Raw genomic sequence first — 25,117 nt, 5'->3', positions numbered from 1 at the left:
ACTTATGGTGGGCTGATATCCAGATAAACCCATTGTAAGTTGAAAATATCATACTAGTGAGCAGACTCAGTAGGTCTTACCTTCTCCTCATGGCAGCAACAGCTGCTTTAAGGAATACACTGGAGGAGAGATCTGTTTCTCTGACTTTACTATGAAAAGTCTAAATAATCTCAGTTAGTACAAATCTTAGATAAAAATGGTGGAAAAATTAAAAAGGTTAGAAAAGGGAACAAATGATAGTCTAAGATATACTATTGAAGAACTACTATCTCAGCATCTTCAATCAAGAAAATGCTAAGCAGGGCAGAGATAAGAACTTTAAGACTAAGATGCTAAGTAACTTACTGGTCACAAGTACAATATCATGTATTTTTATAAAAATAGGTTTCTTTTTGTTGTTACAAAGAGTATAGTGGAATGATTATGATGCTCCTTAACTTATGGTGGGCTGGTATCCAGATAAACCCATTGTAAGTTGAAAATATCATATGTCAAAATGCATTTAACACACCTAGCCTACCAAACATCAGGGTTTAGAGTAGCCTTACTTTAAATTTGCTCAGAACTCTCACATTAAAAATCTACAGTTGGACAAATGTATCTAATAGTTGGACACAAAGTCTATTTTATAATAAAGTGTTGAATGCCTCATGTCATTCGGAAAGCTAACAACAGAGTGGTTGGAAGTGAACACTTCTTCACCACTGTTAAGTTGAAAAGTCATTCTGTGTCAAACCATCCTAGTTTGAGGGACAATCTGTATTGAACTTTGAGACAGATGAGATGGAAATTGACTTCTCACATCATTTGGTAGGTATGTGACCTTGGGCAAGTAAACTGAGTTTCAAATCTAATCTCCCATGGTTATTTTCTTCCTTCTCCTTCTCTCCCTCTTTTCTTTATTTTCCAACTTTTACTCAAATCATAATCATCCTCATTGTCATCATCTGCTTACTTGGGGAAATATTTAGGGTGGAAATCCAGTTTTAGCTTTGTTTCCTATAGTCACATACTTATAAGTGATTTATCTACACATTCAGGAAAAGAACCCTCAAGAGATTTTCCTTATATCCTTTTTCTTCAACTCTACTAATAATCTCCAAAACTAAGGTTCTGTTGAATTTTGCTATAAATGCATACAGTTCAGCCACTGTCATTAAATTAATAATCTGGGTAAGCTATCCATATTCACAGAATTCATTCGCAAACTGTAGCCATCAACTTTGCCCCTGATACCTATGTATACAAGTCTATGTCCATATAGTTTATCCTCACACAATACAGGAAAACTGAAAATCCAATAAGTGACCTCTTTTACTGAGGGACATAACCAAAAAGCTTGTTGTCACTTTAACAGAGTGCAAATCAATAAGTGATGTAGGGTTTTACTTTTTGGTAACATTAGGATGTTGACTTCAGCAATAAGCATGCTATAGATCAGAAGTTAGGACAAAATGTTCTTCTATGATACACAAGTAAAAAGCTTCTTATTTTAGAACTGTAGACATCAGTTATCTTATGCAATGACTAGCTCTACAGTTGTACACTCTCTCGTGAAGTGGAATATATAGTCTTCACTACAGGTTCTACCCAGGGAGGGGCAAAATTCAATACATTATAGAAGAAATTACCAACATACAAATGCAGAAGCAGCTAATATAATAAAAACAACTCTTCTCGGCCTCATTCACACTGAGAATAAATGAAAGTGTTATTATTCATGCTGCTGTCAGACAGGATCACATCTGAGTCACATCAGACACAATGGAATCTATCTTGATTTTTTATTTACAAGATCCCTGGAGAAAAGAGTCTACAGAACTCAGGGAAAAAAAAGAAATGGGGGGGGAGTGTTTGTAGTCAGGATATTTTGCTTATTTTCTTTAACGTTATAGAAAGAAGAGAAATGAGGGTTTAATTTCCAGACTGATTTCATTCTAAGTATGTTATTTTAGACAAAGTTATCTAACTTTTCTACCTTGATTTTTTTTCATGGGTTTAGAATGGGATAATAAATGGTATTGCCTTCAGAGGGTTTCTGAACAAAAAGAATTGTTTAAAATCAATTAAAATTAAAATATTTCAGATATCCTGAAAACTGCCTTATGCTATATAAATGTTAGTCAACATTAATAGCTCAAAGTGGCAGCAGTGGCCATCATCAGTACCAGAAGGCACATGCCACTGCTGACGTAACCCTTCAGTGGGCCATCATCAAACACACTAATATTTCTGCAGCCAAAGATACAAATATTGACACTGAATGGGATCAACAAAAGAATATAAATAGCCTAACATCAGCTAAGGTCAGATTTTGGGGCCAAAAAAGTTTTATGGCCAAATTAATAAAATAAATTAAAAAATAAAAACCACTAACAACTTGTTTGGATTTCAGAATTGTAGAAAATAGACTTTTGCATTTGAACTAATAAACCAACATAAAAGCCATGGAAATCATTTTTATTAAATTCCTCCCTAGCCTTTCTGCATCCTGTCTAAATTATTCTCATTTCATTTTCCTTCTTAATCTGATATCCCAATTCTTTCACCACCTCACTGCCCTGCTTTTAAAACACTCCAATGTCTCCATATTGTTAGGCCAGGCTCTCTCTCTCTCTGTTATAGGAAGACCAACATTCCTAGATAGGAGAGAATTCCCCTTCACATCCTGACAGCCTCCTACCCTGGTCTTCGCATCTCCAACCAATCCAACCTCTACTCAGTACTGAGTGCTTATTTTTTTAAAAAATGAAAATTTACACATGTCACCCATCAGCCAAAACCTTTCAATGCCCTTTTTATAATTCTACTCAACAAATATCTAACTTTTTAATATCGTGCACAAAGCCTTTTGTGAGCTGGTTCCTGATCCTCTTTCCAGCTTCATCTTCCTGCTAGACGACCTCCTGATCCACAAAGCCCATATTCCAGTCCAGCCACATGACTTGCGGGTCTCTGAATATACAACTTCTTACCCCTGTACCTTTGCTCACACTGGCCCTTTTGCTAGACTGTCCTTTCTCAACTAGATCTGCCTTTGGACAGTCTCTTAAACAAAATTTAATGTCTGAAGTCCACCCAGAACCCTTCACATTTCCTCTGATGACCCACATCCTAAGCCTGTTACTGTCACGTGTTTATTGCATTTCCACATGGGCCACATTAACACACAGTGACTTGCCATTATTTTGTGCCTATTGCTCTACCCTGATCTTTAAGCAAGCATTTTCAGCAGAGCCTTACAAAAACCTATGCTTAGAAGCTTTAGCTTTACAATGAAAAGTGCTTCCTAGACTTTTCTCTTAACTTCATGTACTTTTTACTTAACCACTTATAATTGTTAAAGGTATATGAAAGTCACTATCCACTAACTTCTATGTAAGGGGAAATTCGGATGTCTTTTAATTCTAAGATAAATATTAGATTTGTTCTGGAATGGTGGTTCTCGTGGAATAACTCTAAATGGTGCTCAGATTGAACAGAATTCTCTGCTTTTTATCTTAATCTATTAAACAAACTAGAAATACAACACATTTAAAGGGGTATCATCTGTATTAGACAAAGATAGAATTTGTCCAGTGGGCTATTCTGCCGCAGTCTGGCTAGGCACAATTCAGGAGCCACTTGTCAAAAGAAACGAACTTTATTTTTAGAACTACAAACACCAAACAAAACAGCTCCTCAGGAAAAAACCCTCAGAGCCCAACTGCCACCACTAGCTTCCCACAAGCCTCTCACCCACACAAGCCTCACCACCTCCCACAATCCTCCTGCTCTTGAGGCCGATTGGCTGGGTCGCGTGGGCGGAGCCAAAGAAGTCCCCCAATGAGCAGCTCCGTGGTCTGAAAGGGCAGGGAAACAGCCCAATGAACATCACCGCACAGGAGCCTTTCAAGTTAGAAAGCTTTTAGGTCAGTAAAGATGCAGAGGGAGAACTTAGGTCCATAACATTTTCCACAAGTGCATGATTTTCAAAGCAGTGATTTTACTTGTGCATAACATTTGCTCTTTGTGCTTGCTATAGTTTGGACCTGAAATGTCCCCCTGAAGTTCCAAGTGTTAAAGGTTTGTTTACCACTGTGTTGCTATTAGAAAGTGGTAGAAGCTTTAAGGGGTAGGACCTAATAAGGGGAAGTTAGGTCATTATGGACATGCCCTTGAAGGAGATATGGGTATTCCTGCCCCTTTCTCTTCCTCTCTTTTGTTTCCCAGACAGCATGACATGAGCCACCATATAGTATCCATCATGATACACTAACTGCTTGACCACAGACCCAAAAGCAATAGGATAACTGTTGACTGAAACCTCTAAAATTGTGAACCAAGACAAAACTTTCCTCTTTTCAAATTCATTAACTCAGGTATTTTGTTACAGTAATGGAAAGCTGACTAACCACATTGTGCCAATGACTAGAGTTCCCCGACACCTATTTACAAGCATGGTAAGGTAAAAAACATTGTAAACAGAGTGATACTTGGAGTGTGCAATGAAACTTGATAGAATAGCCTGTGTGAAATATTATTCATAGAAGCTACTAATGAGTATAGTCCAAGTAAATTTGGAACAACTAAAGAAGACAAATTATGTATTAAGAAACCTTGAGCCTATTGGTCTTCTTTTTCTTAGCCTTCTCTCACCTATCCCCACTAGAAACAAGGCTTTATTTTTTATTAAGAGGAACAGAGCAAGTTCCAGAAGTGAATACCGGGGTCTTGTTCATCCTAGGTGCCCCGGACAGTGGCTGTCCTGCAGAAAACTCCAAGTATTTATTTGTTAAACAAAACTAGAAATTATCGCTTAGAAAATAAACTTTAAAAATAAATCTCTTTCTATACCTTAGCTCTACTTAGAAAGTATTTCTAAATTACTGATTTTGGTGACTAGAGTAGGGCAAGGTCAAACTTTCTTTACTGTGATAATCCATGGTCAATGACCAGATAAAGTGAACAGAACTCTAGAGTGTCCCTGATACCATTCTCCACAGATGTTCAGGCAGAGACTTACTCTATGTGACCAAATAAGTAGCACCTCCTTTCCCTACTTCCCCCTAAGTCCCAAGTGTCCTGGTATGGTCTCACATTACCTTGCTCAAATCGATAAAGAGGAGTAAAAAATATCTTTTTATTTTAGTCAGGAGGCTAAGGCAGGAGGATGGCAAGTTTGGGGCCAGCCTGGGCAACTTAGTGAGACTCTATCTCAAAATAAAAAATAAAAATGGCTGAGGATATAGCTCAGTGGTAGAGTACTCCTGGGTTCAATCCTCAGTATCATCCTTATCCCCAATAAATAAATCCCTGGGAAACAGGACATATAAATGTCCTACATTGTATTTTCAGGAATCTTCTCCTCTTTTCTTTAAAATAGAGCGCTAACCCATTAAGGAAAGCTGGTATCACAGTAAACATAACAAATTATGAAAAACATAACAAATTTGTAAAAATTCTGGGTGGAGTTTATACTCACTTATCCACCAGACACAGTCTTGACGTTGATATAATAGCATGCCAGGACCAAAACATGTGTGTGAAGTATTCAAACTTTGCCCAAGGGGCTGGGGATGTGGCTCAAGTGGTAGCATGCTCGCCTACCATGCGTGAGGCACTGGGTTCAATTCCCAGAACCACATAAAAACAAAATAAAGATATTGTGTCCACCTAAAACTAAAAAATAAATATTAAAATAAAAAAACTTTGGCCAAGAATAGTAAACTATAGATATTATCTACTATAATATTGTACAAGGAGGAAACTGAGTCATGGACAGTAACTCATGCAAATTCACATATTCTAATAGTCAAAGGGAAACATTCCCTCCTCTCCTGTCTATCAGGGCCCTATCAGAGATAACAGCCCTATTTGAAATGGAAAAATGACTGATATCTTCTACCCTCCACATAACACGTAAGACCTTTCAATGATGCAAGCAAGACTAAAGATTTTAATGGGCCCCAGATCAATTGGGCGGGGGGTAAGGATGGGCAAGGACAGAAAGCAAGAAGTGAAACGGGACAGAGGATCTCTTTCTCTTGTTTAAGCCTTATAAGGTACTGTTGAAAAATCTACAGATAAGCATCTTAAATCATGGTAAATTACACACTGCATGCTGGTGACTCGGTCATGGAAAATTATGAAGCTACGTGATGTCTCATTTGTTGTGCTGAAAACAAATGTAAATAAATTACTGGGAGAATCTCATTTACATTTAGAAATTCATCCTGATGCATGACATGACTACCGATTTTTTTAAAGATACTTTCAGAAGGAATGCCACTCATTAAACCCAGATCATGAGGATCATAGTATGAGTCTGATTTGGTGCAGGCTTTGCAAAAGAAGAAAACCCTACCCTTTCCTAACTGGAGAAATACAAACTCCCCCACCCAGAGCATACTCACTCCCTCACTCACGCAAAGGGGGAGGAGGCAGCATTAAGCTCATAGTTGTTTCTCTGTTTCTAATGATCCATCTGCTGTTCCTCGCATTCATGGAGAACACTCGAGAGTCAACATGGGCAAGATGAGCTCCTCGCCCAGTAGTGGGGATGCTTTGTGGTGAGCCATTCACACTCTCTCACCCCATTCCACCCATGACCTGAGGCAGCTGGCAGGGGTTAATGGGACAGAATGGAGTTAACTGGCTCCTGCAGGAATCAAACCCATGACCGATCTCATTACCACTCTGCTTTGACCAACTGAGCTGCGAAGCCACAGACTCTCATTGAATAGGAATTGGTCATCACGTGGCATCGATGCCCTAAGATGCAGCTGACCTGAAAAGGCACATATAAAATACAGGAGATTGATGGGATTCAAGCAAAAACCTTGAAGGGCTTTGGGTCTAGGGTGGCTGTTAGGCTTGTTGCCATGCTTAATTTATCACATGCACCTCTTCCTGACTCTGTTCGAATCACCCAGGGCAAAAGCAAGGACTTAGGAAACAGGGATAGAGAATTACAGCACACTGACTGTAAAGAGAACAAATCAGGAAAGCACTTCCCAGAAAGTTTTGAGACCCATCGTAGAGTCTAAAATGGGGCATCTACAAAGGAGTAGACTATTGTTTCTCAGAGCTATAGCACGCTCCGCACAGTCCTTAGTATCATGCCCTTTGCATCAGACACAAGCTCTCATCCCAATGCCCTCCTTCTAAGTGAGGGTCTGGGACTCAACCTCTTTATCTCTGCAGCTGTGACTATGAGCTCACTTTCCAACCCTTAAATTTCCTCCCATCTTTTTTCCTGTCCCCATTCTAAACAGAGATCACAAAAAAGTTGTTGAGTTTTGCTTTGTACCCCACCAGGGTGAAATACAACCATTTCCTAAATTGGGATATTATGGTGTGTTCAGCCTCATCCACGGCAGAATATTTACATAAGCCTGAAGAGGTCTGAGAGTTTATTGGTTAGGGGAAAAATAAGCAGGCCATGAAATAATTATTTTTCATTGTGCCCTGCCAAAGCCATTCAGCCAAAGGCTAAATTGAGCTGCTATTGTGATTATTTGAACTGTGGAGCCAAAAGTCTTTGCTGCAAAGCATCCCAGCTGTCCTAAATTTTGTTCTGATGGCCAGTTTTCATTCTGGCTCAGATTCTGCCAAAAAAAAAAAAAAAATGGTCCCCAAAATAGGAGGGTGGAAGGGTTGCTTTATACAGACCCGCATCAATTACCGATTTAGGGCCATTCAGAGAACTTGATTATTAACAAATCACTTCCTGAAATTGTTATGACAGGATTCCCATATGCAAATGGCAGGCTGCTCATATGCACACAGTGAGGGGAGGAAATTAAAACGAAGACTTCCTAAATTTACTGGCACTCATTTCTTTTAACACTGATTGTACTTTATGGCAAATGAGTTCTTCCCGAGGGTCCTCATGGCTGGGAGGAGACAGCAACAGCCAGTTAAATGGGGCCACTGACCCTGTGCTTGTGTGGCACCTCGACAGGTATGTCGAGTGACTGTAGGAGTTCATGATCAAATAAAATGGCTCTTCCAGGGCTTCTGGAAGCAATGTAAGCTTTGTTTGTTTAATGTGGCATTTCTAGCACCCAGAGCAATATCTGCCTGTTGTAGGCGCTCAACCAATAATGTTGGAAGGAAGAAAGGAGAAAAGGTAGGCAGGCTGCTAGTCCATTGGGACTTAGGTGTTAAGCCTGTCCTGTCTTCTAAAGAATGCTAGGACATACACAGTTCTAAAAGCAAACCTATTATGGAGGCACAGAAATTCACCAATCAGTTATCTTTTATCAAACCATTACTTTTTTTCCACATTGGCCAAGATCCACTCACAATGGAGAAAAGGAATAAACACGATATTTTAATTTAGTGCATTGTTCTATTAAAACATGCATTAGACCCAGTGTGCCTGACAAAGATTCCCTAAGACTGTCCTATAATTTGCTTCATTAAGAAATGGGATCAGCTGCACTTTTACATCAATGCCACATAGACACATAAGGCTGATCTAAAGGGTGCTGAGGAAAGTTCACAGAGAAACTCTAGGAAAGCATCCTTGTTGCCTGAACCCATGTGGCATCCAGAGGGAGTTTCCTGGAACCTCATTACTCCCACTTGTGGCAGGCACACTGATGTGCCCTGAAGCCAGGTTCTCAATGCAGAGACACAGCCTGGAGACACTGAAATCACCAGTCAGAGGGTGGGTGGATTTTTCACTGATTCAGGAACTACTTGGAAGGAAGGCCAAGTAAGCTACTTAAGAACTCCATTTATGAAACGTCAATTACAAACTTAAAAGGCGGCTCCCACCCATACCCAGAGACTCTGGAAACCCCCTTCTTTCAAATGCTTTCCTGGAATAAACACAGGGGTGCAAACTTCTTTGGTGTGCCACTATTCTGTCAAGAATGAGGGGATTTACTCCCTGCACAGTTACCTTCCTATCTTCCAGTCCCAAGTTAAAGACTGGGGACAGGAAAGGGAAATTTCGCCCTCCAAGCAATCTGAAATCTGGTGAAAATCATCATTTTGCCAACAGTGATGAAAACTCATCTCTCCCTGACTACCCATCAGGACTGACTAGTTAGAGATTAGTCTATCGAAAGTCTCCATGTTGGGCTGAGGATATAGCTCAATTGGTAGAGTGCTTGCCTCACATGCACAAGGCCCTGGGTTCAATCCCCAGCACCGTGGATGAGTGAGGCAACTTCTCAATAGATAGCTAGAAGATACAGTCATGGTGCAGCAAGAAATTAAAAAGTATCATAAACATGAAAGTTGCAATTAGAAACAAAACTGTTTCATAATCAATGGTGCAGTAAACTATATTGTGGTTTTCAAAGAAATTTTGGAGCTGTACATATTTTAGGCTAAGAAAGGAGTATGGTTTTTCTCTTGGCTGCTTCCGATGACACCACTAGAGGTTTGAGTCAGGAGAGACCTTGGAGATCACCTACACCACTTACCTACCCCACACTACCTACCCATATTTACTCCAATACCCATGTAAAAGAGACGAAGACATCAAAGCCTGGAGTCGTGAGTGCTAATCAATCACATACCATCAAATATGATTTTTAAAAATATCTTAAATTTTATTCTTTTTCTCTTGGCCCTATCTTTCCTTTTTCTTTTCCTCTCTTTTTCTACTCACCAGCTTCAATCTTCATCATCTTTTACTTCTCTCTCACTCTACCTAGGGCTTCCTTCCTAGCAGCTGTAGAAATAATAATGCCATACATTTATACAGCATTTATTATGCCAAGAACTATTCTGAGTGCTTTGATATTCATCTCTTCATCTTCACAACAGCTCTGTGAGGTAGGTACTATAATTATCCCCGTGTTATTGCAAATGAGCAAACAGAGGCACAGGAAGATGAGGTGACTTGTTTCAAATTACCCAGCCAATTAGCAACAGAGACATCACTGAAAACATCCTTCCCACTTTGCATCTGAGAAAACTGAGGCATGAAGCGTTTTAGTGACAGGCCCCAGGCCACCCAACTAGTAAGAAGCAGCACCCAGATGTGAGCCAGTCCACCTCACCATAGAGCCCATGCTCATAAGCACGCCACACCTTCATTATCCTGCTTGAGATCTAAAGGCTTGACGGACCAGGAAGGAGCCATGCAGTGCCTGGTCAGGCCTGGAGCCTGTGGCATCATTGGGTACAAAAAAAATATTTTTAAAAAATCTAGGAAACATGGCATCTATGCAGTGGTTTTGTTTTGTGAAAACAAGGCAAGACTTATTTAGCATATGTTCTTAGAAAATGATTTTGCCAGTTTTCAGTCATTAAAAATAAAAGCTCAGTAGGGTGAGTCTATTTCAAATCATTGCAGCCAAAAATAAAGCCTTTAAAAAAAAAAAGAAAGAAAGAAAGAAAAAAGAAAAACTAAATAAAACCAGTCCAGAGCTTTTGGTTCAAACTTCCAGGGTAAACCAACATTAACTGGAGGGGAAAAAAAAAAAAAAGTTAAATTAACTGCTTTTTGTCAAGGACAGTGAGAAGTCAAGAATGTCCACAGATAAGTTAAAACTCTGTTTTAGTCAGTTTCAAATGTTCATGCTTTCCTAATAACCACCTACCAAGCCTGCTCACCAGGAAAACAACAATCTCTCCAAGACTGACCTCTAATCCTTGGTCATTCCCTTGTGTAGATGGGTCTAAATGTAGTCCACATGTATAGTAAAACCCAGGATCAGAATACAGCCAAAGGGTCCCAAAAAATACTGAATGAATACTTATTATACTAAGGAATCATTGGAAAGAATGATTCCAACCTCCTAGGAAAGCCCTGGCCTGGAAAACATCTAATGTGTGATTAGAGTTCACCACCATTTAATTTCCATAGTCATAGAAGGTCATTTTCATTGTGTTTCCCCGTTCTCCCTTTTATATATTGTTTCTATCTAGAATAATACATGGCTTGAAATGAGAGAGGAAATAGCTGAAAAAGGCAAATTCTTATAAAACGATAAGAAGTAAAGCTCATGACCCCCAGCAGAGAAAAACCTTTGTCCTACTATTCTCCATGAAGTTCGGTAGAGCATGGTGATTTTACACCTCACCTCTAGTTTGCTGACCTCTCATCTTGCCTGCTAAGCCCCACAGAACTTTCTGCAACTCGTGATTTAATTCCTATCTGAGTTGGAGGCATGGAAAGAAACTGACCTGTAGCCTGTGACAGCAGCTGCTCTACCTGGGACTAGACTCCTTCCCTAATCCAGCCAGTTGGCCAAATGGGGCGATGGAACATCTTTCCCTTTAAGGCAAAGGAAGATGTGCCAAGAAGTGCTTCATTTCAATTAAAGTCAGCAGAGATTCAGAACCAAATCGGCCACAGTTATTGGAAGAAACTGCAAATGGCAAACAGTTTTAAAGACACCACTCATTGTTAATTAAAGAGTATGTAAACTGTGTACATACTTGAGATGATTCACTTCTTTTCAAAGAGGTATGGGTTCAAGAAAGGCCAGGGCTCCAGATTCTGGGTTATTAAATAGCACCCCCTACCTGAGTGTGGCTGAAAAGGTGGGGTGTTTTACATTTTGTCACATATGTGGCTATCCACTTGGGGTATGCCTAATTTGGAGTGCTATTAATGTGTAGCTTTTTCTGGCAAAGTTGCCTAAGGGATTAGTGACTCCTCAAAAGTTATGTTGAATATTAACTGCATTAACTTCACAGCCTGAAACATACTGTCACACACAGCCTACGGTGCCTTATGGATGACTTAACAAAAAATATCCCACACAGGGCCCTGCTGCTAGGAAAAAAAAAAAAAATGTTCCCACAAAAGGGATGCCCTCCCTGCCAATTGTGGCAGAGAGCCTCCCACCCAAAACAAGCCCACTTTCGGGTGTTAATGGTCTTATTCAACTGCCAGATTTTCTGTGACCACGCAATATCCTTTTTTCTTCTAGATTTTATTGTGGGCCAAGTCCCCCGAGAACAGTTTGGGGGGGGGGGAAGGGTTTTCTCTAAAGGTAAGAATTTTAAATATTTGAGGTAAGTTTAAATACTTAGGCCAGCCTTGTGACATGTACCTACAATCCCAGCCACTAAGGAGGCTGAGGCAAAATGATTCCAAATTTGAAGCCAGCAGGGGCAACTTGGCAGGATCCCGTCTTCACATAAAATCTAAAAGAGGCTAGGGGTATAGTTAAGGGGTAGAGTGGTTGCCTAGTATGCCCAACGTCCTGGGTTTGAACCCCAATGCTAAAAATAATTTTTTTAAATTTCGTACCACAAAGGCACATGTTCATCCTCATTCACAAACAGGCTGTCCTCAAGAACCTCCTAATTACTACAATAATACTGGTTAAACCACAGTGATTTTGTTACAGTTTTTAGTACCCAAAAGAGAATGAATATAGCTTGAACACACTATATGTAGAAGAAATCCTCACTAATATGCCCATGACAAGGGCTCTTTAGAGAAGAGAGGCTCACGCAAACCCCGATGAACGATCGCCTACTCTTTTCACACCCAGTTTCTTTGTTACAAGCGTTCTTCAGTCCTTACAAACCATCATCACAGACTGGACTCAGTGTAATTAGAAATCGAGTTAAATCTTAGGGCTGGGAACCTTTTATTTCTTCATAATGCTGTACACTTAATTGCTCCTGCCAGTTAGCAACGCAATTATGTTGTCTAGAAATGGAGACAAACAATAGATTTTAGTATTTAAACAGGAACCGAAACTTCAAGCAGAGAGCCACAAACCACACCATTAAATAGGAATTAAAGCTATATGTGAAAAGCAAAAAAAAAAAAAAAAAAAAAAAAAAAGTTTTACTCCCAGCAATCACCGGCCCACGATGTAAAAGGAAACTCTCCCTCCAAGCAGAAGGGAGATGGATCATGGAAGACAAAGCTCAGGTTCCCAGCTCAGGCTGGGGCTTGGGCAACCCCTGCATAAAAATATGACAGAGCAAAGTGGACAAACTCCAATAAAGGGGAGCACTCACCTTTTCATGACCAAATGAATGAAAAGTCTTCTCTGTTGTCACTTGGGCATAATCATTGTGCCAATTCAGTCAATCAAGACTTCTAAACCAATGCCTTATTTTCAGAATTAACAAAGAGAACAATTAACTGATATTTACCTCCATTTTCTACAAACTGAACCCAGAATCACAAAAACCTAAATGATGAGCAGATTTGACCTTGTATTTACCCTTGGGTCCCATTCCTTGGATTTCCATGCACCCCCTTCCCCATCACCTCCGTCAGTTTATATAGCTTCTCAATATAATCTATTAAGGGATAGAGGCCTTAAAGAATAGCATCGTATTTTAGCTTTACGGAAGGAATTAATTCAGCCTCTATCACCATTACCACTCCACTCAGAGACCAGAAAGGACTAAAAGATCCATGCAGGAAGCAACTAGCATAGATATTATCATAAGACTCTTCCTCTGGGAAGGCTCTGTAGAAAATAGAAAAGTCTGAGAGAACCCACACTGGAGACCACAGCTTTACTTAAACCAGCCCAGAATTGGGGCTGTCAACATGTAAGACCAAAACTCCTGTGGAGGACAGACTTACTGAGATTTGATGCCAAGTTCAGAGAAGGAAGAGTTTTTTTTTACAGGTAGCTGAGTTTACAAAATTCCAGAACTCCTAGAGAAAGCAAATCCTGTAAGAGAAACTTCTGGGTTCAACTTTGTGTCACTAGGAGTAGCAAATTTCAGGAGTCCACCATCACTGAATATACAAGTTTTACTGACAAAGTCAACTTGGCAAAGGATATTTTTCCTGTTCCTGAAAATTTGCACTAAATAAATGGCAAAAAAAAAAAAAAAATGTAGTTAATGGGTTTGTGCATGGGCCACATACCCAATTACATGGACTTACAGTTCCAACCCTTGAACAGAATATATTGGTGATTCCTGTCTCTGTCTTGTGCTTGCACTGAATGAGACTCTTCACAAGTTTTCCAGGCCCTGTCCTTAAAAAAAAAAAAAAAAAAACTACATATTACAGTCTATGTCCTTTCTTTCTGAAAAGCAAGACTTATGCCAAAAATGGCATTAGCCATGCATGCACCACAACACAGAACCCTGCAAAATAAACCTCTCCCCTTCATTTCATCTTTAATTCAAAAGTAGTTGTGTGCCACTACAGCTCAAAGCTTACAACGAGTTTTCTAAAAAACTGGAAGAAAAAAGAGAGAGAGAGAAAGAGGAGAAATTAATTCTAACCCTTACCTTTGGCACCTTATAAGACTTTTGGCCATGACTTACCTGTATAAATAGAAAGAACTAATTTACTACAGAAATGCCCATGGGCGAACATGTACTGGCTAATGAAGTGTTCAGCTTTTGCATGATTAACCAGCTGGTGGGGGTAGTGTAAAAGCAGAGGCCATAAAATAATAAGAAAAATTGATTAGCAGCCCTTTTTTTAAAAGTAGTCTATGAAAAATTCCTTTTTTATACTCACTAGCTCAGAAACTGACTATAAGGAAAGATAATTTGAATGGCTCACCAGGAAACCAGGCGGGTCCCACAGCAGCTGTTTGTCTTTTCAAAATTCACTAGGTAAAGAGGCTCAGGTGAAGAAAGAAAAGACACCAAACTGCTTCCAAACTGAAGGACTGACACAACAGGTCCTGCCAGTTGTCATAAAGTTAATTTTCTAATATGTTGCGAAACGCGTTACATAAAATGGAAAACTATGGCTGGGGTTTTGTGTCCATTCAATTTTCTCTCTGGAGCACTCTGCTAGACCACACTTGGCTTTAACAACTGCCAGACCAATTCATTAAGAAAAAAGGGTATAGTCTTGAGCCAGAATATTTATACACTTGACTCAGACACAATCTATTCTAGGGGACATTTTCCCAAGCTAAATGCACTCCATGGCTTTCTTATTCATAAAATTCTTGAGCTGGTCTGCAACTCCCTTAAGTGGAGAGAAAAGGAGTCAGGTCCAAAAGACAAAAATGCACCCTGACCAAAAAGAAAGGAATGCCTAGGAAAGGTCCAGGTTGGAGTAGCCCCTCATCAAGCAACCAAACCACTCTTGACTCCATTTACTTCCAGTTACACAACTAATATTTACTCAGCTTGGTCCTCCCCTTAGCACGTGGGCAGGTGTTTCCCAGGCCAAGAAAAGAGAACAACTGAAGCTCAGTGTCCTTACCAGCACACCAGACTCCAGCCCCAGTGCCAACCTCTATCAAGGTTGTAGCTAAGGTCAGACCAAGTAAGGTAGCGCAGAAGCTGTGACCCACAAGTGCATGCATGCGCACGCATACACACTTTTATCCACCTGTTATCCACCTGTCCAAAATCCAGGGAAACCAAAGCACTGGCCTTCCTTGCCCTTCACTCTTATCCAGTCATAGACAACAGACTTTTGCCCAACCAGAGCTCTCACAAACCTGCTACACATCATAAGTAGGAGCCCATGCTGAGCTTTATGAAATTAAGAGACTTAATGCTGGGAAAGTTACTGGCAGGTTGAGATCTGTGTCGTAATATCAGGTCTGCTGCTAATTCAGCTATGTGACCTTGAGCAAACTGCTTAGCCTTTCTGATGCTCAGCTTCCAATATTTACAAAATAGTTAGACTAGTAGACCTCTAAATGCCCCCAATTCTAAAAATGACTATTTTTTTCCACTCTCATCGATATGCTAATGGATTAGAAGAGGGACCAAGCATTTGTCAAATTATACCCTCTAAAGATGCTTTATTGTCTAATATCATGCAGCTACTGAGCTCTTTAAATATGGCTAGTCTTGATTTCAAAAAATAATACTAAAAGAGCAGGGCACGGTGGCACATGCCTGTAATCTCAGTAGCTGGGAGGCTGAGACAGGAGGATCACGAGTTCAAAGACAGCCCCAGCAACGGTGAGATGCAAAGCAAATTAGTAAGACCCTGTCTCTATGTCTCTAAATAAAATTAAAAATAGGACTAGGGATGTGGCTTAGTGGCCAAGTGCCCTTGAGTTCAATCCCTGGTACCACCACCCCCCCCCAAAATAATAATACTAAAAGAAAGTAAAAGATCAATGATTTTTACATTCATTACATGTTAAAACAGTAATATTTAGGATAAATAAAATAAATTATTAAAACAAAGTTATTTGTACTTTTTAAAGATTTTTTAATGTGGCTACTAGAAAATTTATATTTTGCTGTGGTGATTCTCCATGGGAGAGTATGGTAAACAATGACCATAGGCCAAATGTGGCCCACAACTCTTTTCATATACCCTGAAAGCCAAAATAGCTTTACATTCTCAAAATGTTTTAAACCAATATTACAGAAACCATGCACAGCCAGCAAAAGCTAAAATATTTACTGTCTTGTTCTTTACTAAAAAGTGTGTCAACCTCGCTTCACTCTTCTCCTTTGAGGGTTTTGGTAATACCAAGTCTTCCCAACACAGTTCCAGAGAAAATACTGGGAGAGAATTTCCCCACAAACCTCCATAATCCTAAAGTCTGGTGGGAGAGTCTAAGAGAATCCAGAAGGGGAAAGAAAGTCCAAACTCAATGCTTATACTCCCTCTCCCTAAGCCCAGTAGCAGCAAAGCTTACAAATACTCTACCTCACAGATTTTGGGTTTCCTCTTACAAGAAAACAGCGTAACAGACAGAAAGGGAGCCTATGAGGGCAAACATGACAACCTTAACCTAATACAGTAGCATAAATTTTTGGCCAAATTTTTGTGACCAACTGTCCTAGTTCTCTAAGACCAAGGGGTTTCCTGGAATGTGGGACTTTCTGCTTGCTAAAGAGCTAAAATCAGGACGCTTCTGGCAAAAACAGAATGAGCTGCTGTTCACTTTAAATCTGACCAACAAAAAAAAAATATGCTATTATATTATCTAAGGAATGCAAAGCTAGTCACATTTTTCAGATATAAAAACCTTGCTTGACAAAACTACATGTTGAATTTTTGCCTGTTTCTACTTTCATTGCCTTTTAATTACTGAAAATTAAATTTTCAGTGAGTCCTCCACTGACCATTCTGTTCTGACCTTGGATCAGATCCCTCAATCTTTTAGGGCCTCACCACTCCCTCAATAAAATACACTGAACAGATAATGCATTTTCCCTAGTCACTGCTGATGGAAAATAATACAGTAGATTTTACGAACTTTGAGGGCAATGAAGATTCTCAATTCATGAATTACGTCCAATTCAAAATGACTAGACAACAGCCATCAACAGAACGGACCCGTGTGTGTGTGTACACACACATATGGGCACTGCTGGGGACAGAAACCCAAGCATTGTGCCATGGTGGGCAAGTGCTCTACCCCCAGCCCCAGGATGGATTATTCAAAAGTGTTTTAAACTGTATAACACTATAATTGCTTAAATTGGAGATAAAACAACCCAGTATGATCTGGCTTCCAAGGAATAGGGTATATAAATGAAACTGCAAACTCAGAAGAGTCATGTTTTCCACACATATGAACCTACATAGATACTGTTTTATTATTCATTCATTAACTGGGAAAGGGTTGTTTTGAAAACCTTGGATGCCATGATAGTACATATCACCTCCACAAACAACTGAAACTTGAAGAATGGAATTCCCCTCTTCCCAAGCTACTAAAAGGTTCTCATTGTTTAGGAGTATATCATTCATTGCATATTAAACACACACTCTCTTCTGTTTCATGGGGGATGCTCTATTGTGCAATAATTGGTCCCCATTGTTATATGCACAATTTGGCTGCTCAGATGTAAAAGTAAAACCTCTTAAATAGCTATCTCCACTGATAGCCTCAGGCGTAGACTGTCCCCTGTGGCCACATGCCTGCAGCAACCCATGACTAAGGTTTATGCAAGGGAGGAGAGATTAAAAGGGGTACACCTATAATCCTTCATTTATATTAGAAAAGCACTCCTGAAGTCTCACCTACAATGGCTGAGCACTGTGTCAAGTCTTCAGCCCGGGCTTTGCCCAGAGTGAAGCCTGTTAAGGGAGGTGAAGTGACCATGCCCAGGACAGAAGAAATAATAATAATAATCCTACTATGTCCTGTATCTTCTTTCCACAGAAGCCCCTGTCCCCTTTCTTGCTGTGCACCAGTCCCCTAGCTTCCTCGCTCCATGTATTACCCATTCTAGACCTCCGAGACTCAGAGGCCATTTCTAACATTAAGAATTAAGCATCATGGACTCTCCGTCTCTATGAGCTGAGCCAGGTTACAGCTGACATGGACTCTGGATACTGAAAATATTCCACTTTCTCCCACCTTCCTCAACTTCTCTCTCTTACCTTCTGAATTCCTTTTGTCAAAATCACACCTGGGAGGGCTTTTTGGGTTTTTTGTTTGTTTGTTTGTTTGTTTTATAATCATGCATCTTTTGGCACAAGTATATTTTGAATATTCTTTGTCTCCCTTGGTTGGTCACAAACCCTTCCATTTTTGAGTCAAGTTCAAATACACCAAGAGGGACTTTTCTACCCAATTCAGCTTAATCTCATGAACTACTGGAGGACCTGACACTCTGTAGGAAGCTTCACTCTGGCACTAAAGAATTGAACACAGGTTTTTTTTGTTTGTTTGTTTTTGTTTTTGTGGTACAGGGCTCTGAATCACCAGGACAAGTGCTTCTTCCCCTGAGATGAAAACCAATGTTCTCCCACAAAACGTTTTTATACTGATAAAAAGATAAGAGCCAGCAGAAGCCACTGGATTGAGGTGTATCTGCCTCAGCCCCACTTTCCTGCTCTTGGACAGGTAGGAACCAGCCTCACTACACCCATATGTAACACCAATGGGACTTTTAATAGAATGGGGGAATCAGGGATAAGCCATCCAGAATGGAATGCTGAACCTTAAAGGATCAAGAAATAGAATTTCTTGTTTCTATAGAAAATATAGAGAATAACACCTTCTACTTATCCATATATTATTTTATTTTTAACACATTCAAATCACTTTAAAAGCTCTTCTACTTAAGTGTCAAATCCTTTGTTGATGGAGACTAAGACAGTTGGAGACCAAGAAGCAAGCAGGTCATGAGCTCAACCAGGTTTCCTTATATTTCTTGTCATAGTTCGCTCATTGTTAAAGTGGGATTCATACCATCTGCCTCATTAGGATCGCTGTGAGGGTTACCTGAGGATACATAAGCAGTGCTTAGCAAGTATGTAAAGTATCAATCAAGAATGGCTATTGTTACCTCTAGTCCTAGGGTTACTAAGAAGTCTGAAGGTGATAAATGAGCCCAAGGTCTCCAAGCAGGCCTGTGCCCCTGTATCCTCACTTACAGTCCCCTTCCTGCCCCAATTAGTCTTCTCCACAAGACTAGTCCCTTCCTAGTATCTCTGGCTAAAGAAGATAAATACAGATAAATGAAAAAAAAAAAAAAAAAAAAAAGACACCACTAGGCCCTGCAGTGTTTAACAGAATATTTAGATTTAATCCAAAAATCAAAAACCTAAATGAAATAAAAACTCTAGGGATTCTGTAAAATAAATAAATAAATAAATAAATAAAAATCAGAAGGAGAAGCTGAGCTATTTCAAAGCACACTAAATGACTTGTCAGAGTTTGAAAGAGATCAAGGATTCCCACGTTAGCCTGAGTCACATCTGTGCCTCTGGCCAAAGATTGTGTCCAGTAATGAATATCACCCTCAGGGTAAAAGAGACCTCCAGACAGCCTTAGGACACCTCTCCCAAGTTGGTATCTACCTCATTCCTTCTGAACTCTCTTCTCAGTCAAGCCAGAGCTGTGGGTTGAGAAGCACCATTTCTTTGAATCCAGCTTGAAAATTCTAATCACCAGAGAATTGCCCCTCTATGGCCAAAAGAATCACAGCAAGTTGCTTGCCTCTGAACCACAAGGCTAAGTACATGTGTTCTGCAAAAACTGGTAAGGCTTTACCAAAGGTCTCCAGGAGTCAAAATATCTCCCACTTCCTTCCTCCCTCCCTCCCCCCCCACCCTCTCTCTCACACATACACACACACATACACAAACACTTCACTTTACCTTTCGGGATTCTTGGTCTTCTAAGATTCCTCTCTAAAACACAGATGGTGTAGGTATTTATCACATACACACACACTCTTTTTTTTCTATTGGTACATTAATATACATCATAGTAGGATTCCTTGTTATACATTCATATACACACACAATAGAGCAATATAATTTATTCACGTCCTTTTTAAAAGGAGGCCTTTTTTATTATTTTGTTTTCTGATTTAAGTAAATCCATTGCAAGTTCTCTTTTAAAGCACTTAGGTAGATATGCTTCACTCTATCAATGTGTATACGTTTTCACAAACTGCTGACATGTTCTCAAAGTGTTTGTATCTTGATGTGTTCTGTTACTCCACCTTGAATGGAAAGACCTACAATTTGAATGCAGTCTGTTTCTACATCCTATCCACCACCTGTGAATAGTATTATTCTGTACATGGTCACAGGGTGATCAACATAACCTCATCAACTCTAATTTAAGCTTTGTAGGGAAGCTCCATAGAAATATGAAGAAATAAAGATAAGCACCACCCCCCATGCACACACATACACACACACAAGAACAGAGAGAGAACAAGAGAGTGAGAGAGAAAGATGAGGGATGGCCAGAACTACAAAATCTTGATTTTTATGTCATGATACCTCCCGTAGCATACATTATTGACCTGTAGTCTTCATCTCTGGACAGTTCTTTATAAATGGGTTGTATAAGTGGTTAATGAACAGATGTTTGGACTGGTCATAGAAGAAAAAATGCTACTCAGCTCCAAGTTCAAGTTCTGTCTCATCTTCCATGGCTAAGACAGTCAGAAGTCACTACCTTATCTCTCTGGCAACAGTCTGGATGAAGGAAAGAAACAGGGGATGCTAGAGCCAAACACAGACTGCCATTTTATATTTATTTTCAAATTATTCATTGTTACTCTGAGATATAATAAATAAAGCTGTTGCCTTAAACTTTTATTGGCAGTGATTTAGCAATCATAAACTTTTTTTTTCCTGATGAGAGTTTTAGTTTAGAATTATTTCAGGATTTTTCTAACAACAATTCAATTTGTTCCCTCTCTGTGAAATATCATCACAATGGTAAGTATACATTTATCCTTTGAAAAAACTACTGTGAGATGGTTTGTTTTGATTATGAGAAAACTATGAATTAGGTGGGTGAGGTAATCTGCCCAAGGTCACAAAATGTCAGCAGGATTTGGCTTGAGATTCAAAACAACCCAACTTGATTCCAAACCCTTCTCCTTCCATGTATGCTAGGTACATTGTGGGATTCAATTAATGATGTTGGCCCTATTCTGTTCAAACAAAAGGCAAACTCAGAGATGTCCTGGGCTTAAGGGAAATACATCCCAGATCAATAACTTCACCATAGAGCATTTTCATTTTATTTGCAGTTTCTGGCAATATATCTGATTGTACTATAGTATATTCAGCTATTCTCTTCTGCATTGGACAATCTCAACAGCTAAGAAAGTCTCTTGCATGTAGTTTACATTCTAGCCTTGTACCCTCCCCTTAGATTTTAGTTTAGTGTCTACAGGGTGCTCAGTGGAAGCAAGAAAAAAAAATTCTCATCCTTTTTATTTAAAAAAAAAAAAATTGAAATCACGGAGACCCAGGGATCTCTAGCTAAGAGGCCCCCTAGTCTGAAGCACTGTAAAAAGATCATAGCTGACATCACAGTTGGTGAAAATAACAGCCTGCAAGCTGTGCCAAAAGCCCTTTTTCCTCATCTAATCCCCCATCATTCTTCTGATACAAGACAGCAAATGCATTAAATCCTTTAAACATTCATTGAAGGTTGGTATAAAGGTAGTGCATTTTAAGAGGTGAAAGAATGTCAGTATACACACACACTCACATATGTTCACATCCATCCATACACAATACAGCCCACAGTTTTAAAAGAAATAGGCTCAGTAGAGACTATTAAATAATCATTTAATCTATCTGATTCCATGTGTGACAATGAAGAAGCTAGCTATGTCCAGATTAGATTTGAGAAGTAATTGTCCCCTCCTTGCCTTTTCTTGGGGGAAAAATTTCAAAAAAATCAGTCCAAGACAAGCCCTGTATATAGAGTATTTGTTTATTGCTTCTACTTTGTTTCTTTCCTGGAACATTAAGTGGTCTTGGATATAAGAGAGTAAACAGGCATCTGACAGTCACCCTACCAGCTGGCAGCTTCAAGTGTCACAGCTAAAGCCCACACCTGCTCTGTTTCCTACAGAATCCTCAATCTAATTAGAATTAGTTATTGGTCTGTACGGGTTCTAATTTTACTTTTTATTTTAAATTTTGCTTTGGCATGCAATATCTTTTTATGTTTTTTGAAGGGAGGAACATGCTCATCCTCAGAAATCATCGAGGTTATATTCAAAGCCATGCACTCAGTAGGTTCTCAACTGACATTTTATGATCTGTCATCCCAATGTGCTGTTGTCATCTTTTACTGCTCTCTGACAGCATTCCATCTCAGATTGAAAGAACCCATCACTTCACAAGGTGGACTCACGCTAACCACAGATCTGTATTTCTGCTTTGATAAAATGTAGAAATATTTATATTATGGATAGCTCTCTCTATTTGTTTTTCTTGAACCACTCAACTATACAGTATGCTGAATGACATATAAATATAGAAATTATGGAAATAGAGAAAGCATTTTATCCAATGCAGATCCCCAGTAGCTAAAATGCATCGCTAAAATTTCCCTCCAGGGTGTCATTTAAAATCTAACTTTGTCCCAAATAACAACTGACCACCAATTGTTTTGATGCCCAAGAAGGAAGAGTTCTGCACAGGTGACACAGGTACAGAGCATTTTCTATATGAGCTTGAAGCACTCTCATCTGGGAGGGCAGGAAAAACACACACACACACACACACACACACACACTCGTGCACAGACACACATGTACGTGTGCACAGATGGAAGCACACCACCCGTACTCTAGCATCTGGCAGAAGTGAACACATAGGAAGACTCCAATACCTGCTCCCTGAGCTCCCTCCCTTTCCCTTGCCCCCACAAGTCCAATCTAAACCAGCAAACTGTATTGGTGCAGGTGTTTGTAAATAAGTAAGTTTGGAGATGCTTCTATTCTAATTATAAAGCGCCAGAACTAAAATTAGACTCCTGGTCTGTTGATTAAAAAAAATAAATAAAACTCTCCAAAAGACTTTATTTAAATGAAAGAAGTCAGGATTTGGCAAGGAACAATGAACTCTGGTGACAGAGCGGGGTGAATTGCTGTTTGTCAGTTTCTCCACTGTCGCATGAGGTATGCTTCCTAGTTCCTGGTGAAGAAAGCCATGATTTGTGCTCATTGTCATGATCTGGTACCTGTCTTCCCTGGAACAGGATGATGCCCCCATTCTTGCATGGCCTGGTATCTCCCAATCTAGTCTCAAAAACATGTTAAAATGTACTCTTACAAGTTGCTATTTCTCTTTTCACTCCCAGCTCAAAATTAATGGCAAATATTAAGCATGTCTTGGCACGCCTTTGCACGCACACATACACACGATTCCATACTAACCCACATAAGGATGCCCAAGCCCTGACATCCATCAGGAAACTCAACAAAGAAGACAAACTTTATACATTTATAGCACCATCACACCCCATTCCAATCCTACACCCGGCAAAGTGAGCTGCCCTTACCGATCGCAGCTAAATTGGGCTCAAAGGCTCTTTCCATAAATGGAAAGAAGGAAGCTGGGTTCAGTTACAAAGAGGAAGCTTTTCTCTCCCATTTACACAAGCAATATAAAATCACCAGAGTCAACCTGAAAAGTTTGTGTCATTTTCAAAGTCCATCAATAATAAATGAACGTTGCAAACTTATCTCTAATGAACCAAAATTCTCAGTCATGCTTCTTAAAATGAAACACAATACTGTTGACGCTGTTTAAGCTGACAATAGCCCCAAAAGAATATTGTGAAATAGCATTCCTGAGTACTTTTATTAAAGAACCATTATCTTCACCTAGAGTTTTAAATTTGGCTGTTTTTGTCCTTATTACTCTTGTATTGAGCCAGCATTTCAGGGAAGGAGGCAAAAAGAATAATGTTTTGGGGTTGTGTTCTTTTGCTTTTGCTTTTGTACCTGAATCTTGGATTTTAAAAAGATAAATTGACAACAATTTAAGTCATATTTCTAAAGGCAAAGTACTAATGCTCTTTATACAGATTGTGCCCAAATAGGAACAAGACAAAAAGCAAGAACGCAAAAACAGAGCTAACTGCCAAGTATCTGGGATTATAGAAAACAGAGATGCTGTCTCTTCTGAACGTTCACCCATGAAGGGAACAGCTTAGATAGGTGAAGCAACCTCATCTCTTCATTTATAGCACTATCTAGAGCTCAGAATATTTTTTAAAAAAGGAAAACTGCCAAGATTTTCATGTTACCTCAAGTTCTAGAAAAGATACCAAGAGCAATAAAATAGCCAATGGCAAGAGAAAAGAAAAAATTTTTTAAAAAAATGGATCCTTTGACTCCTGTACCCAGGATAGTCTGTCTTTAAGTAACCAAAAACCAAGACTTTGTCAATTATTTAATAAAGAAGTAATCACCTCTCAAGGTTGCTCAAATAGACAACTGACCCTGAAGCACAGAAGTCCAAGGCCCTTCTTTTCCTTCCATAAGATGGGAACACACTCCTGGGAAATCGCTGTCACTGACCATCCTACATGGGAATCCTGCCCCAATTGGCTTTTCTGAAAATCCACTTGAACATGAGCCTCACTAATACCTTGGCAATCTTGCCTACCTTACTCCCTCAATCACAGTGCCCCTCCTACCACCTGTATATGCTCTATTCATTCACCACACAGAAAGACACAATTCCATTCCACCCCAAGGTCATTCTGTATTAAATGCAATTCACGTGGCTCCTTCCTGGAAATTTGCGACTCGTCTCTCACTGGTTCCTACTGAACCTATACTAAGTAGTCTAAACCTAACCCAAACACCCCAAATCCTTATGCTGACCTCCAACTCCTGTTCAAATGAAACATAAAGTTCAAAAAAAAAAACACCAAAAAAAAAAAAAAATCCTGCAGATAACTTATAGAGAGGCACACAATCATTGACTATAAGTGACACATAAAGTCCCAGGCCATGTTCATATTTTCTGACTGGCACTTTTGAAAAAGAGAAAATGCTC

At 39.5% G+C, this 25,117-nt stretch overlaps 1 protein-coding gene and 1 long non-coding RNA gene across 9 annotated transcripts in view; both read right to left on the bottom strand.

The window, feature by feature from the left end:
* The window catches only part of ESRRG (estrogen related receptor gamma), a 590,918-nt gene that overhangs the window by 484,213 nt on the left and 81,588 nt on the right, over positions 1 to 25,117 (bottom strand). The gene's annotated exons all lie outside the window — the stretch shown is intronic.
* LOC308652173 lies at positions 18,904 to 22,824 on the bottom strand. The gene is made up of 4 exons (XR_014022748.1): positions 22,353 to 22,824; positions 19,940 to 19,972; positions 19,640 to 19,745; positions 18,904 to 19,061 (listed from the first exon to the last, which is right to left on the bottom strand). It is a non-coding gene; the product is annotated as an uncharacterized lncRNA (long non-coding RNA).

The sequence above is a fragment of the Spermophilus citellus genome, assembly GCF_964194105.1.
Source record: "Spermophilus citellus genome assembly, chromosome: 6".
Taxonomy (NCBI): domain Eukaryota; kingdom Metazoa; phylum Chordata; class Mammalia; order Rodentia; family Sciuridae; genus Spermophilus; species Spermophilus citellus.
The sequence above is the reverse complement of the archived record's forward strand: the minus strand, read 5'-3'. Positions and strand labels throughout refer to the sequence as shown.